The sequence below is a fragment of the Kogia breviceps genome, chromosome 12 (genome assembly GCF_026419965.1).
Source record: "Kogia breviceps isolate mKogBre1 chromosome 12, mKogBre1 haplotype 1, whole genome shotgun sequence".
NCBI classification, from domain to species: domain Eukaryota; kingdom Metazoa; phylum Chordata; class Mammalia; order Artiodactyla; family Physeteridae; genus Kogia; species Kogia breviceps.
In genome coordinates, this window is record NC_081321.1 from 39,127,797 (window position 1) to 39,143,737 (window position 15,941).

General features: G+C 41.2%; 1 protein-coding gene and 2 pseudogenes across 3 annotated transcripts in view; 1 reads left to right on the forward strand and 2 right to left on the reverse strand.

The window, feature by feature from the left end:
* The window catches only part of SPATS2 (spermatogenesis associated serine rich 2), a 120,228-nt gene that overhangs the window by 12,491 nt on the left and 91,796 nt on the right, over window positions 1–15,941 (forward strand). The gene's annotated exons all lie outside the window — the stretch shown is intronic.
* Window positions 3,740–4,220, reverse strand: LOC131766402 (large ribosomal subunit protein uL24-like; annotated as a pseudogene).
* LOC131767228 (large ribosomal subunit protein eL34-like) lies at window positions 8,430–12,716 on the reverse strand (annotated as a pseudogene).

Consider the following 15,941-nt stretch of genomic DNA (forward strand, 5'->3'; position numbering starts at 1 on the left):
CAGGGGGACTCTCAACCACTGCGCCACCAGGGAAGCCCACTTTGCCCATTTTTAAATTGTTTGTTTCATAGAAGTTTTTTTTTTTTTGGTGGTATACGGGCCTCTCACTGTTGTGGCCTCTCCCGTTGTGGAGCACAGGCTCCGGATGCACTGGCTCAGTGGCCATGGCTCACGGGCCCAGCCGCTCCGCGGCATGTGGGATCTTCCCGGACCGGGGCACGAACCCGTGTCCCCTGCATCGGCAGGCGGACTCTCAACCACTGCGCCACCAGGGAAGCCCTCATAGAAGTTTTTTATAGTCTGGGTGTTAATCTTCTGTTAAATATGTTTTTTTCCCTTTAGGAAGGATATTTTTCCGTTTCTCATTTTTAAATTATAAGAGCAATATGCTTATTGTAAAACAAGTATAAGGTGAAAAGTGAAAGTCTCCTCACCCTCTCTTCAGTCTCATTCCCCATACATAGCATAGTACTGTTCTTGCCCCACAGGCTAACAGTTTGGTAACTTTCCTTCCAGAACTTTTTCTGTATAGTTGCAGAAACATATATGTATGTGTTGTGTGTATGTGCAAGTGTGTATGTATATATAAAAGCATACAGTTTTGATAAAAATCAGATCATAGAATATTAGTTCTTCAATTTTGCTTTTATCGCAGATTTAACAAATCATAAAATCCTAATGTGTTGTAAATGTATGTTTCAGTGTCTCTCTCACTAGATTATAAACTCCTTTGTATAGAGACTATGATTCTTCCCCCATTAAGGTATTCTTTTTCTATGTAAATGGCACCACCATCCAACCATTTGCTCATGCCAGAAACAGTTCATTTCTTTAACAAAGTATCAATATTACTGAGTGCCTACTATTTTTCTGATCTGTAGGAGTGAACTAAGCATAAAAATCCTTGCCTGCAAGCAGTTATACTCTAGTAGGGGAAGGCAGATATTAAGCAAAGGAGTAAAATGTTTAGTATTTCAGTTGGTGATAACTGGTATTGGAAAAAAAAAAAACTAAAAACAAAAAACAGGAAAGGAGACAGAGACACAGTGTGAACATGTGACTGCTCTGTGTGTGTGTGTGTGTGTGTGTGTGTGTGTGAGAGAGAGAGAGAGAGAGAGAGAGAGAGAGAAAGAGAGAGAAAGAGAGAGAGAGCGAGCGAGCACGGGAAAGACAGAGACTGAAAGGTGGTAAGGGAAAGCCTTGTTGAGAAAATAATATTTGAGCAAAGACTTGAAAGTCATCTTTGATCCCTTTCTCTTCCCCATACCTCACATCAGATCCATCTCCAATTCTTGTTGATTTCATCTTCAAAATGTATCTCAAACCCACCATCAAGTAGGTGGATTGCTTTGGCAGCAGGAGTTTGTGAAAGTTTTCTTCCATTTTAATATTCTCAGTGAGTAAGGAATCAAAGTGCTCTGCTGAGAGTGAGGGTGGGGAGGAGGTGATGGAGGTTTGTGGAGAGTGGAGAAGGTGTGAACTTGATCAGGAGAGTGTAAGAGTGGCTGCAGCAGGGAAATACTGTATGATTGCCAGGTGGCATTAAGGGTCCCTCGAGGTTTGTGGACATGAATTTAAAGTGAGATTAGTCAACATGCTTTTTTCCTCCAGCCACATTCAGCTGCAGGGGTGTATGTTTGGAGTGGATTTAACCAGAGAAAGGTTTTACTCAGATCGTAGAACAAAACATGAGAGGGTCAAGGCACTGGAGAATACGTGTAAGAGAGTGATTGTGATAATACACTGTGGAATTTAAACCAGGTCAGGAGGGAAGGGAGGACGTGAAGTTGCCAAGAGATGGTGAAAAGTTCGTATAATCAATTAATTGAATGTTGTGGTGGGATCAAAAGATGTTGGAATCTGAGTAGGTGAGAGATGGAGCATGGTTATGGAGGCATCATTGTAGGCTGTGTAGGTGAAGGACAAGATCATTGGAAGCAAGGAATTCAGAGAAGTGAGATAGGAATTCAAGGACATGAGTGTTAGAAAGATTATCTATGTGAAATTGAAATCACTGAGAGTTAGGACAGGAACAGTGTTGTGGAGAGTCACAATGTAGGGTTTTTCAGAGAAAAAGAATCCATAGGGGGACTTCCCTGGTGGCACAGTGATTAAGAATCCACCTTCCAGGACAGGAATAAAGACACAGATGTAGAGAATGGACTTGAGGATATGGGGAGGGGGAATGGATAGCTGGGACAAAGTGAGAGAGTGGCATGGACATATATACACTACTAAATGTAAAATAAATAGTTAGTGGGAAGCAACTGCATAGCACAGGGAGATCAGCTCGGGGCTTTGTGACCACCTAGAGGGGTGGGATAGGGAGGGTGGGAGGGAGACACAAGAGGGAGTAGATATATATATATACATATAGGTGATTCACTTTGTTATACAGCAGAAACTAACACAACATTGTAAAGTAATTATGCTCCAGTAATGATGTTTAAAAAAAACCGAATCCACTTGCCAATGCAGGACACACAGGAACCCTGTTCTGGAATATCCCACATGCCATGGGGCAGCTCAGCCCATGCGTGACAACTACTGAGCCTGTGCTCTAGAGCCCATGAGCCACAACTACTGAGCCTGTGTGCCACAACTACTGAAGACCGTGTGCCTAGAGCCTGTGCTCTGCAACAAGAGAAGCCACCGCAATGAGAAGCCCCGCGCACAGTAATGAAGACCTGACACAGCCAAAAATAAATAAATAGATAAATTTATTTAAAAATAATCCATAAGATATATCTGTATCTGTATCTATATCTATCTGGAATAAGGTTTATTATACGAATTGGCTCATGCAATTATGGGGGATGAGAATCTGGGGGCTGTAAGCGGGAGACCTAGCAAAGCCAGCAGTGTAAATTCCGATCCGAGTCTGAAGGCCTGGGACTCAGGAACACTGATGGTTTAAGTCCGAGTCCAAAAGCAGAAGACCGATAGCTCAGCTCAAGCAGACAGAGAGAGAGAGAGAGAGAGAGGGAGAAAATGAATTCTCCCTTCTTCTGCCTTTTTCTTTTTCTTTTATTTGGTGCCTCAGTGGATTGGATGATCACCTGCTTTACTCAGTCTGCTGATTCAAATGTTAGTCTCATTTGATTTGAAAACACTCCCTCAGATATATCCAGGTATGATGTTTAGCCAAATATCTGGGCACCCTGTGATCCAGTCAAGTTGACACATGAAATTAACCATCACAGCCTGGTAATGGGTAATAGAGTTTTCACATGATATTCAAAGTAGAGATTTTTTAGGGAAGACAGAAAGACTAATTTGGAAGCATCAGTGAGGAGCCAGGAGGGCACTCCCACCCCCACATCCAGTGGTATTAGGGGTATGGGAAAAATAACTTTCACTATTTGAGGGCTGCAAGGGAAGTATGGCCTCAGAGGAGAACCAGGTTTCAATTAGAATAAGAAGTTGAAGGGTCCAGAGTAGAGGTTGGAAATGTTGGGCACAAGTGGAAGGGTTTCAAAATTTGGAGAGAGGTGTGTGACACATGGGGACAGAGCAGGGAGTGTGTAGGACTAACTGTGTGGGGATGAGAACATGGGAGATGAGAGGTCTGGACGTCTGGGGCTTCTTTTGATGGATAATATAAAGATAAAGAACATTAAAAGATTAGGCCTGGTAGATAGCAGACAGATAGATACTGGAGGTGAGGGTATGAGTGTTAGGAGGGAGGGAAGGGCAAGGAGTCCTGGATCCTGGTGAAGGGCGTTCTTTAAAATTTTTTTTTCATTTTAACAGTTTTTAATGAAAGTTGTATACAAGATTACTTCATTCCTGCATCTTCTCAATTGTTTCTTCCTTATATTTGCCCTTTTCCTTTCCATTTGGCGAGATTTGGCTTTACGTTCGAGGATCTTTTTGCGGTCTCTGTCCAGTTTTAGTCTGGTGATAACCACCTTGCTGGGGTGAATGCCCACATGGACAGTCGTGCCATCAGCCTTCTCCCGCTGCACTCGCTCAATGTAGATGACATACTTCTTCCTGTAAACCTGGACTGCTTTGCCAGTTCGCTGCCCTTTGTAGTGCCCTCGTACAACCTGAACTGCATCATCCTTCCAGATGGGCATCGATCGGACATTGTACATCTGTCTCAGCTCTTTAGAAAGAGGGGAAGATATAATCTTCCTGTGAATGTGGGAAGGCGCATTGAAATGCCTCTTCCGGTTCTTGCTTCGGTCAGAAGTCACAAAGGGATTGAACTTCATTTTGGCCACTGGCGCTTCAGCGATGGCCACAAAAGGGAAGAGTTCCGCCTTAAATTTTTAGTTAGTTTTTAAAATAAAAATTTTGTGTATTTAAGATGTACAACATGATATATATATTTTGTTTGTTTGTTTGTGGTACGCGGGCCTCTCACTGTTGTGGCCTCTCCCGTTGCGGAGCACAGGCTCCGGACGCGCAGGCTCAGTGGCCACGGCTCACGGGCCCAGCCACTCTGTGGCATGTGGGATCTTCCCGGGCTGGGGCACGAACCCGTGTCCCCTGCATTGGCAGGCGGACTCTCAACAACTGCGCCACCAGGGAAGCCCCCAACATGATATATATATTTTTTAATTAATTAATTTATTTATTTTTGGCTGTGTTGGGTCTTCGTTTCTGTGCGAGGGCTTTCTCTAGTTGTGGCGAGCGGGGACCGCTCTTCATCGCGGTGTGCGGGCCTCTCACTGTCGCGGCCGCTCTTGTTGCGGAGCACAGGCTCCGGACGCGCAGGCTCAGTAGTTGTGGCTCACGGGCTTTGTTGCTCCACGGCATGTGGGAATCTTCCCAGACCAGAGCTCGAACCTGTGTCCCCTGCATTGGCAGGCAGACTCTCAACCACTGCGCCACCAGGGAAGCCCCCCAACAGTATATCACAGCGAAGTGATTACTATAGTCAAGCTAATTAACATATTTTCTCACATAGCTAACATTTTTTTGTGTGATGCGAGTACCTAAAATCTACTCTCTTAACAAATGTCCAGTATCCAATACAGTATTACTAACTGTAATCACTATGCTGTACGTTAGATCTCTAGACTTATTCATCCTACATAATTACAGCTTTGTACCCTTTCACCATCTCCCCGTTTCCCCCACCTCCCTGTCCCTCATAACCACCATTCTACTCTCTGCTTCTAAGTATTTGACTTCTTGAAAAAGATTCCAGATATAGTGAGATCCTGCAGGTTTTTTCTTTCTGTGTCTGGCTTATTTCACTTAGCATAATGTCCTCCAGGTTCATCCATGTTGTTGCAGATGGCAGGATCTCAGGAAGGTCATTTTTCTTCCAAGTACTTGGACCCTCTTAAATATCTATCTATGGTGGGGAGGACTGTTTCACTGCAGGAGTAATGGGTACTCTTTTGATGAATGCTGTTGGCTCTCTCTTGATGACTGCATATTAATGATTTTTGCTTTATGTCTTATTGTCTAAAATTAATAATTAATGAATAATACTAATATTTCTTTTGACTATTTATATGGCATATCTTTTAATTTTCCTTTAAATTTTCTATTATTTGGCTCACATTGCTTTAAATGTTATCTTGGTAGTCTGTGAATAGTTGGGTTAAAAAAAAATCAGTGTGACAACGTTGTAAATCAACACTAATCCAATAAAAATATTTTTAAAATCATACAATAAAAATGTCAGTCTGATAGTCTGTATTTTGATAAGTTTAGTCTTTTCATATTTAATGTGATTCCTGATACTTTTAGACTTATTTCTGCCATTTTAGTTTATACCTTATTTTTTTTAAACCATGCTGCTTATTTGCTCTCATATATATATATATTCTTTTTTCTTTTACTGATTTTCAAGTTGAATATTTTATGTTTATGTATTTTTCTTTTTAGGAGTTAACCCTTACTTTTTTTTTTTTTTTTTTTTTTTTTTTGTGGTACGCGGGCCTCTCACTGTTGTGGCCTCTCCCGTTGTGGAGCACAGGCCCCGGACGCGCAGGCTCAGCGGCCATGGCTCATGGGCTCAGCCGCTCCGCGGCATGTGGGATCTTCCCGGACCGGGGCACGAACCTGTGTTTCCTACATTGGCAGGCGGACTCTCAACCACTGCGCCACCAGGGAAGCCCAACCCTTACATTTTTAACATGCATACATATTGAACTCTAAAATTAGTATCTCTGCCTTCCTGAACAATACAGGAACCTTAGAATGCTTTAAATCCCATTCCTTCTCTCCACTCCAGTCTTGTTTTTTTTAAAAATAAATTTATTTTATTTGTTTTATTTTTGTCTGCGTTGGGTCTTTGTTGCTGCAAGCGGGCTTTCTCTAGTTGCAGCGAGCGGGGGCTACACTTCGTTGTGGTGCATGGGCTTCTCGTTGCAGTGGCTTCTCTTGTTGTGGAGCACGGGCTCTAGGTGCACAGGCTTCAGTAGTCGTGGCATGTGGGCTCAGTAGTTGTGGCTTGCGGGCTCTAGAGCTCAGGCTCAGTAGTTGTGGCGCGGGCTTAGTTGCTCCGTGGCATGTGGCATCTTCCCAGACCAGGGCTCAAACCCGTGTCCCCTGCATTGGCAGGAAGATTCTTAACCACTGCACCACCATGGAAACCCTAGGGTTCATTTTTATCAAAGTTATATGTATACATAGTTTGTGGAATCGAATAGTTCTGTAAAGTTTGTTAAAAAATAAAATAAAATACCTTTTCCCCTTTATTTCCCTTCACAGGCACTTTTAGAGCTTTCTTTTAGTTAATACTTTTTGGTATTTATCTCCATTTCTCTAAATAATATGCTTATATTGCTATTTTGGTACCATCAGTTGTAAGATACACCATTATTTTATGTACTACTAAAAAAGAGAAGTAGGCCCAAGATGGGTAATCTGTAAGAGGCCCTGCTTAAAGCTGGGAAACTACATGAGAATGTAAATGAGAAGAAGCCCACGACACAAAAAGGGACAGCAAGGCAGCTCACATGTCTCAACCCTGGCATTGTGTAGGAGGGGTAAAAACTTTCTTTGGAATTTGAACTGGTTTTCAGTTTGAATTCACACTACCTATGTTGTACCAAAAACTCAAGCAGAGATTTTTAGTTACAGATTATTTGAGGTTGGTAGTGTCTTAGGCACTTAGAAGAAACAAATAACAATTGTCATCAGTTGTGTCTGGATTTCAGAGATGTTAAGATATGAAGAAAAAAGAAAAAAGGCATCTTAGAATCAGTGAAATATGGTTCCATGTGCCAGACACTGTTCTTTCTTTTTCTAAGAGTTTTGCTGTCCTGGAGAGCAGAGAAATAGATACATAGCTGGAGGGGAAACTGGAGTTAAGAGTTGTCTTTTAAAATGGGAGCAATCATTATATACCTGAAACTAATATAATGTTATCTGTCAATTATACCTCAATAAAAAACTAAAAATGGGAGAAGTAAGAATGTGTTAATACAATGCCAATAAAGAAGATCCAGTAGAGAGGGAAACAGTGCTGATGCAGAGTGAGAATGAGGAATGACTGGGCAGTAGGGTTTGGGATCTGGTATCCAAGTGGAGGCATTGGCTTTAGACAGGAGCAGTCAGTTCATTCACAGTAAATAACAGAAGGGAAGAAAAGGCAAATGGGAACCGGTGGTGGTAGTGGTGGAGATTGCTTCCTATTTCACTGGAAAATGGAATGAAGGGCAGCAGCTGGGAGTGAAGATGGAGAGGTGTTGATGGCTTGAGGAGGAAGGCAATGACATGAAATGGACCTCTAGGGGAATGTGGGAGAATGAATGGGTAAGCCAAAAGTTGTAGGATTGTCATGCTGAGCTATGAGACCATTTAAAGTCAGCAATTGTGAATTTTAAGTGAGACTGTTTGGTATAGGTGTGTTTGTTTTCATCTTTTTCTTTTCAAAGCCATGTTTGGTTGCTTGTTGCAGGCGTAGAGTAGAGAGACAGTTGTATTTTTTACCATGTTATTAGGGAAAAATTTAAATATATAAAAGAAATAGAGCCCTCATGTACTCATCACACAGCTTCAACACATATTAACTCATGGCCAATCTTTTTCTAAGTCTTTATTGAATTTGTTACAGTACTGCTTTGGTGTTTTTTTTTTTTAATGTTTTAGTTTTTTAGCTGCGAGGTATGTGGGATCTTAGCTCCCCAACCAGGGATCGAACCCTCACCCCCTGCATTGGAAGGGGAAGTCTTAACCACTGGACTGCCAGGGAAGTCCCCCAATCTTGTTTTATCTGTTGTCTTACCCACTTCCATCCTTCCCTATTATTTTGAAGCAGTCCCAGACATCATATTTTATGCATAAATATTTCATATCGTATCTCTAAAAAAATGGACACCTGCAAAAAAATACCATTACCACACCAAAAAATTTTACAATTCCTTAATATCAAAATCCTATCAGTTTTCAAATTTTCAATTGTCTTTCTCTCACTCTCTTTTGGCTTTTGATTTTTTAAATTATTACTCAAAAAAGCTTCATTTAAAAATTTTAGTTTTCTGACTCTGTGTTTCTGCCTTTAACACTTTCAGAACGATTTTCTGCTCCTCAATAAGAAAAATACGCTTGATCCTGCTGTGGACACATTTGGTACACATGGAACCACAGTAGGCCCTGCTGACGTGTTTTTTCATTTTAGACAACCTCATAAGAACTTTAGGTCTCACAGTACAAACTCCTAGAAGTTGGCCTGGGTACACGCCACATGTGGATTTTGGTGCTTTCCCACCTTCTTGGTTTGAAGGTAAACAATTCTATTTCCAGGGGTTTGGGGCAGCCTAGTTTTGTTAGAGGTTGTATTGTAGGATAGTCTACAATGGTATGTCAAGTGCTGGACCTCTCTGAATGCCTCTAGATACCATCCCTGGAAGAGGAGGAAGAAAGCTCTTGTGAGTTCAAAAGTCAGATATGATACCACTTGTCCCTTGAATGTCCTAAGGGATTTAGTTGTTTGACGGGGAATTATATTTAACAAGAGTAGGTGTTTTACCAGGCAAGTATGATAAAGTGTGGGAGGGTGCAAAAGTCTGAGATGCAGGAAAGGGAGTGACTGTAATGATGGACCTTGAGCTCTAAGCTAAGGTAGGAAATGACAGGAGAGGGGGTGGGATCAATTGCTTGTAAGTTCTGTTGAGGTCAAAGTGTTCTTGGAGTTGGGGTGCTAGAAGGAGCAGTCTACAAAGATAGGAAGTGGTCATTGGAGAGCAGAATACAGATGAAGTGGAGATCATAGAAGGACTGTAGTTATCATATTGACAAGTTCTAGGATATTGACTAAGGGAGCGAGTGGCTAAAGTAGGGTAGAGGACAAGATCATTGCATGTGAGGAGGTCAAGGAACTGAGAGGTCAGAGTATCACAAGAGTCATCGAGGTGAACATTTGAAATCACCTGGAATTATGACAGACCAGTGAGGTAGGAACTAAAAGCTTTGAGGCTTGAGAAGAAGTGACCCAGCTTATCCAGATAAATGTAGCGGAGGGGAGGTGGAGTATGGTCTGACAGGGGCTTTTTTTAGGAAGGAAGAAAGGGGAATAACCTGGAAGCAGAAAGAAGGTACAAGGTGAGTACCTCCTTCTTCTACCCCCAGGCCCAGTAGTATAATGAGTGTGGGAGAGAAAACAACCACAGATAGGACTGTAGAGAGAGCAGTGGCCTCAGCAGTTAGATTTCAATTAGAGCAAAAAGGTGAAGGGACCATTCAGACAAGAGGTTGAAGATATAGGGGATTTTGCTGATGAGTTCCAGAGGGTATGATGGAAGGATTTCAGGAATTGAGGGACGAGTGGGAGAGGGGGCTGGTTCATGAAAGATGATGTACTTAGCCATATGGGGATGAGAGTTGGAGGATTTGGAATGACTCCAGAGTCCTGGGATTCTTGTAGTGAGTGATAGAGATCATAATGGGATTAGTCTTGATGTTTCAAGGCAAATTGTAGTATAAGTAGATGCAGGATAGAGGTATGGGAAGAAGTTGCAGAGTAAAAGGGTTCCTTGACTACTGGTGCTGGTGTAGAGGCTGGGGGGAATGCAGAGCTGGAGCTCTGTTACTTGCTTTCTACTCCTGGGGCCAAAGTGATCTGCAGTAAAAAGCTGTTAATCCATCTCTTCAAAAACTAGAATTCCCTGTTCTATTTCCTGCTGTTTACCTTCCCTGCTTCTATTTTCTCCCCTTTCTTACTGAAAAGAATATTTGGATGTTTTCAGTACCCTATTCTTAAATATCCTACATATCCTGGAAACTGGTAAATGACACTGTTACTAGCTTGCTGGGGAAATGACAGCACAATTACAGTAAGGAAGTGGGGAGGTGTAGCTTTAGAGTTGGAAAGGCAAGGGGGAGAAGAGGTTTCAGGCAGAATTAGCTTTCAATTCCTTCAGTCAGGCCAAGGAAACAGGAGTTAGAAGAGGGAAAGAGTTTAACCTGTGTCCTGGGAGGGGAGAGGAAAGTACTGTTTGGAAAGAGAGAACAGATCCTGTCAGTACCCAAGGATCTATGTCCTGACAGGTTCCTGAAAGAGCTGTTGCTGGATGGGAGACTCAACTATTGCTGGATTCACTCATTTCAGTGGATATTTCCTGGCATCTACTATGTGCCAGGCACTGAGTTAGATGCTTGGGAGATCATGTGGAACAAGTAGACAGGTTCCTCCTTACCTGGATTTACAGTCTAGCAGGAAAGACAGTTAAACAGAGATTACAGTTTAATGTGAAAGCTCTGATAGAAGTAGTGAGGGCTTTTTTGAACCTGTAGAAAAAGCATTGGATCAGGTCTCAGATGGGGGTAAGGAGGGGAAGAGTGCAGGTTCTTGAGTTAGTGACATCTGATCAGAGACCTGAAAGATGAGTGGGAATTAGCCAGGCAAAGAGAATAGGGAGGAAAGTTCCATGTCCAGTTACATGTTTGCCTCTGCAACTTCCAAACCTTATCTTAGCCAAGGGAACAGGGCACAGAATAAGCTATTCTGATCACTGTCTTTATCCCCAATATTTCTGTACAACAGGGGTTGGCAGACTGCTGCTCATAGGCCTGGCCTGCTGCCTGTTTTTGAATGGTCGGCAAACTAAGCATAGTTAGCAGCTCAAACTGTAAGCCAAGAATGGTGGCAAAATTCAAACCCAGATGTCTTAATCTCAAGTCTGTTTTCATTCCACTGATCACATTGTATTATAATTAGTTGTTTATGTTTTTATCTCTCAAGAAGAGGGTTGAGCTTGAACAATGGCTTGCTTTTTCTTATATCTACCATTTCTAGCACAGGGCGAGTCCGAAGTAATGTTTATTAAATGACTTCCATGTGTGTAATTTTATCTGCTCCCTAACAAATCCTGTGAGAATAACACATATATAAAATTTTCAAATAAATTATGTTTACTCTTTTACATACCATTTCTTCCATTTTTATTAGTAATATTTTAAAAATATGTCATTTAAAACATTAATAACATTAAATGTTGCTAAAGATAATTAGAAATATTTTGTGCTATAACAAACACTTGCAGGAATTGCTGACTTAGTGACATATATGTACAGCTGTTTGTTCTTAGAGTAAATGTACACGGCCTTCCGTATCTGTGGGTTCTGCATGGATGGATTCAACCAACTGTAGGTTGAAAATATATTTTTTTTAAATTCCAGAAAGTTCCAAAAAGCATAACTTGAATTTGCCACGGGCTGGCAACTGTTTACATAGCATTTTCATTGTATTAGATATTAAAAATAATCTAGAGATGATTTAAAGTACCCAGGAGGATGTGCGTAGGTTATATGCAAATACTGTGATGATTTATATAAGGGACTTGAGTATCCGAGGATTTTGGTATCTGCAGGGGTCCTGGAACCAATCCCCTGAGTGGATACTGAGGGACAACCGTAATCTTGGAATGCTGGATATTTCTAGTTTTTGTCACCATTTTATAATTTCTATGTATTCCTTTGTCAGCTGTCAGTTTTAGCTGCTGTCTTCCACCCCCTGGCACCACCATTTAAAATTTGCTGCTTCTATCATTTATGAATTCAGAAACTAGAAATCTAATCTTATTAAAACTGTGTATAAAGTAAGTAAATAGTCTCGGGGATAATACCTGTGAGTAAAGTGAAAACGAGGTTTCACTTTTTAAAAAAATTTATTTATTAGTTTGTTTATTTGTTTATGGCTGCACCGGGTCCTTGTTGCTGCACTCAGGCTTTCTCTAGTTGCGGCGAGCAGGGCTACTCTTCGTTGTGGTGCACGGCCTTCTCATTGCAGTGGCTTCTCTTGTTGCAGAGCGTGGGCTCTAGGCTCACGGGCTTCATTAGTTGTGGCTCGTGGGCTTTAGAGCGCAGGCTCAGTAGTTGTGGCTCACGGGCTTAGTTGCTCTGCAGCATGTGGGATCTTCCCGGACCAAGGATTGAACCTGTGTCCCCTGAATTGGTAGGCAGATTCTTAACCACTGTGCCACCAGGGAAGTCCAGGGGTTTTATTCTTAAGGATTTTATAACCCGTTTGGAGAGATCAAACGTACTGGGGATAATCATAATGTAAAAGTATATTAACTCCAAACTTGTATATCTCATTGCCCACCTAACATCTCTATGTGGTGTCTGTTACACATCTCGAACTTAATATGCTTCCCCCAAGATTTTTCCCACAGTCGTCCCCATAACAGGAAATAGAGACTCTCCTGGTTACTCGAGCCTTAAACCTAGTTGATGCTTTTCTGTCTGTAACATTTCACATCTAATCTAGTTTTACCTTTAGGATACATGCTGAAGCTGATCACCATTTCTACTGCTACCACCAAGATTCAAACTGCCGTTCTCTCTTTCCTGGGTTATTGCATTAGCCTTCTGACTGATTTCTCTACTTCTGCCCTTATCTCTGTACAGTCTGTTCTCAGCAGACATCCAGAACAATCCCCTAAAAAGTAAGTCAAGTCGGGTTGTTACTCCTTTGCTCAAAGCCTTCCAGGGGCTTTCCATCTCAGAGTAAAAAACAAAGTTCTGACAGTGGCCTTAAAAGATTGTGCAGAACCTGGCCTCAGTTTACCTCTCTGGCCTAATTTCCTATGACTCTTTCCTCTGCTCATGTCCCTGTAGCCACAGTGACATCCTTGCTGTTTTTTTTAAGACGCCAGGTTGTTTCTTCTTCAGAGCCTTTATACTTGCCATTACCTCTCTCTGAAATGCTTTTTCTATGGAGGTAGCATGGCTTTTCCTCTTTCTTTAGGTGTTGGGCTCAGATGTCGTCTTATCAGTGAAGTCCTGAGTATCCTTACCACCTTGATCCTGCTTTACTTTTCTCCATAGCACTTATTAGCATCTGACAGGCTGTGTGTGTGCAGGTGTATTTTAATTAATTCATTCATTAAAAAATTTTAACTTTACTTAAAAAAATTTGTTTCACTGCTGTCTCCCCATAGGTATAGAACAGGGGCTGGCAAGCGAAAAATGGCCTGCTACCTGTTTTTGTAAGTAAAGTTTAATTAGAACATAGCCATGCACATTCATTATTGTATTGTCTGTGGCTGCTTTCACACTACAACAGCGGAACTGAATGTTGCGACAGAGACTGTAAGGCCTGTAAAGCCTAAAATATTTGCTGTCTGGCCCTTTACAGAGAAAGATTGCTGACCCCTGGGCTAGAACAGTGTCTGGTACCTAGTGGGTGATTGAATGCACATAATGTAAGTGCTCATTGGCAGGGTACAGACTGTACATTGCTACTGAGGATATAGATGAATATTTCAAAAGTTGTTATTAGACTTTAATAATTGGGGAATATGTCAATCATAATAATTTGTTCTAGCTGAAGTCCTTGAATTTATTATGCTCATTACTACCTGATAGAAGAGATGAGCCAACTCTTTGAAGGCTACACCTAATTTGGAGTGATAATGTTCCAAAGGCACAAGGTCCTTTATTTTTAAAATTTTAATTTTTTTTGCCACGCCACTCGGCTTGTGGGATCTTATTTCCTCGACCAGGGATTGAACCTGGGCCCTCGGCAGTGAAAGCTCGGAGTCCTAACCACTGGACCTCCAGGGAATTCCCCAAGGTCCTCTTAAATGTAACCTTTTATAATAGTGCTACAAAAAGGACTCTAAATGAGTAGGTGGTAGTGTTGGTTGCATGCTGTGAAAAACATGAGCTTAAATAAATGGATATTAGCTCTCAGTCATTTATGCTAAAGAATGGGCATATGGAATAGATAATAATAATAATATTTGACTTTGGAGTACATTTTTGGATTGCAAATGGATTAACCTGATTATTCCAGATACTTCTAATAGTGTTTTAAGTAGCATAATAAAATCAAACTGGAATAAAACCAATTCAGAAGAATCTGGAAAATTGTATTGCTTCTGGCATCCTGTCTTTGTCCAAATCTTACCTTTCTAAAAGCTGCATCCAGGGGATAAATAATATCAGTCACACAAAGCACCTGTGTGGAGAGGTGGAGAAGATTTTAGAAGTGTTCTGTTTTAAAAGGCCTTTACTGGAACTGATCTCAGTGTAGAGGAGGAGTCTTAAATCTCCTGCTTAGTGGACTATAACACTGTATGCTGGAAAAGCTAAATTTAAAACGATGAAGAATTATAGGGTCAGGGCTGGAAGAACGTTTTTAAAAACATATTTATTTGGCTGTGTCAGGTCTTAGTTGTGGCACGCGAGCTTCTCTCTAGTTGTGGCACGTGCGTTCTAGAGCCCACAGGCTCAGTAGTTGCAGCGCGTGGCCTTGGTTTCCCTGCGGCATGTGGGATCCTAGTTCCCTGACAAGGGATCGAACCCGTGTCCCCTGCATTGGAAGGCGGATTCTTAACCACTGGACCACCAGGGAAGTCCTAGAGCTGGAAGAAACTTTGTCCAGTAAATATTTAAATGTGCCCTAGCCACTTTGTTAGACACAGATACAAAGGTGAATAAGACAGTCACTGGCCTCATGAGACTTATTATCTAATCCTCATCCCCAGTCCGCATCTTACCTCATTTTATGTTGTGTGATGGAAACTAAAGCTTGAGAGATCCAGTACCTTGCCAAAGGTTATGTAGCTCATTACTGATGGAATGGAACTAGAATGCATATTTCTTATATGGGGAATAAAAGCAAAATATTCATTTAAGCAGAGTTCCGAGTGCTTACTAATGTGCTTATCCCCGTACTAGGTGCTGAGGGATCCAGTGGTAAATATAATGGCCCCATCTCTTTGATGTAGAGCTCAAAGGAAATTTTTTGGAGAAACCAGAATTTTTCCCATTATGTTGTATTATACTGTTTACAGTCTTTTATCTCATGGAAAGGTTAGGGGCTCTCAAAAATTCATTCTTTAATGTGACTTAGTTGAATGAGTTTAGTGTTTTTCTGACACCTGAAGTCAGTTTTATTGAGGGACTTTTGAATGAGAAAGGAAGAATTAGGTAGTTGTGGACTCTCTATGGAAGAATGACCTTTACTTACTCCACAATTTGTATAGAGCCTAAACTTCTGCCCTGTGAGCAAGAGAGAATCTTTCTTCTCCCTTTGTATTAGATGACTTTCTGCTATCAGGACCCAGAACCCAGACTGATATTTAAAATCAGCCATATTATGGGTTAAATAGACTTTTGCACACTGACCTTCTCTTTCTTTTTAGTTCCCCAAACTTGGGTATATGTAATGTAAATGCTGGGTATGTATTTACTTGGGGGTATATGTATTACTCAGTGTTCAAAGAATCATATCTAAAGCAGAACATATATTTTATTCTTTAAAATTTCTTCTCAAAGTGATTATATTTGATTTTTTCTTCTCAATGCTTGCTTGCTAAAAAAAAAAAAAAAATCGAACATGTGACAGTCTAGGAAAGAGTGAAAAAAAGGTGAATTAAACTGCTGCTAAATAATTTAGGATGTTTTAGTTATTTGTTTTCATAGAGGATTAAGGCTTTTTTCCTTAAAATGTCTAGTTGGAAGTGTTTATACAATGGAGAAAGTAATTACATTTTCAGAGTAAGTTATCTTGACCTCAGGCC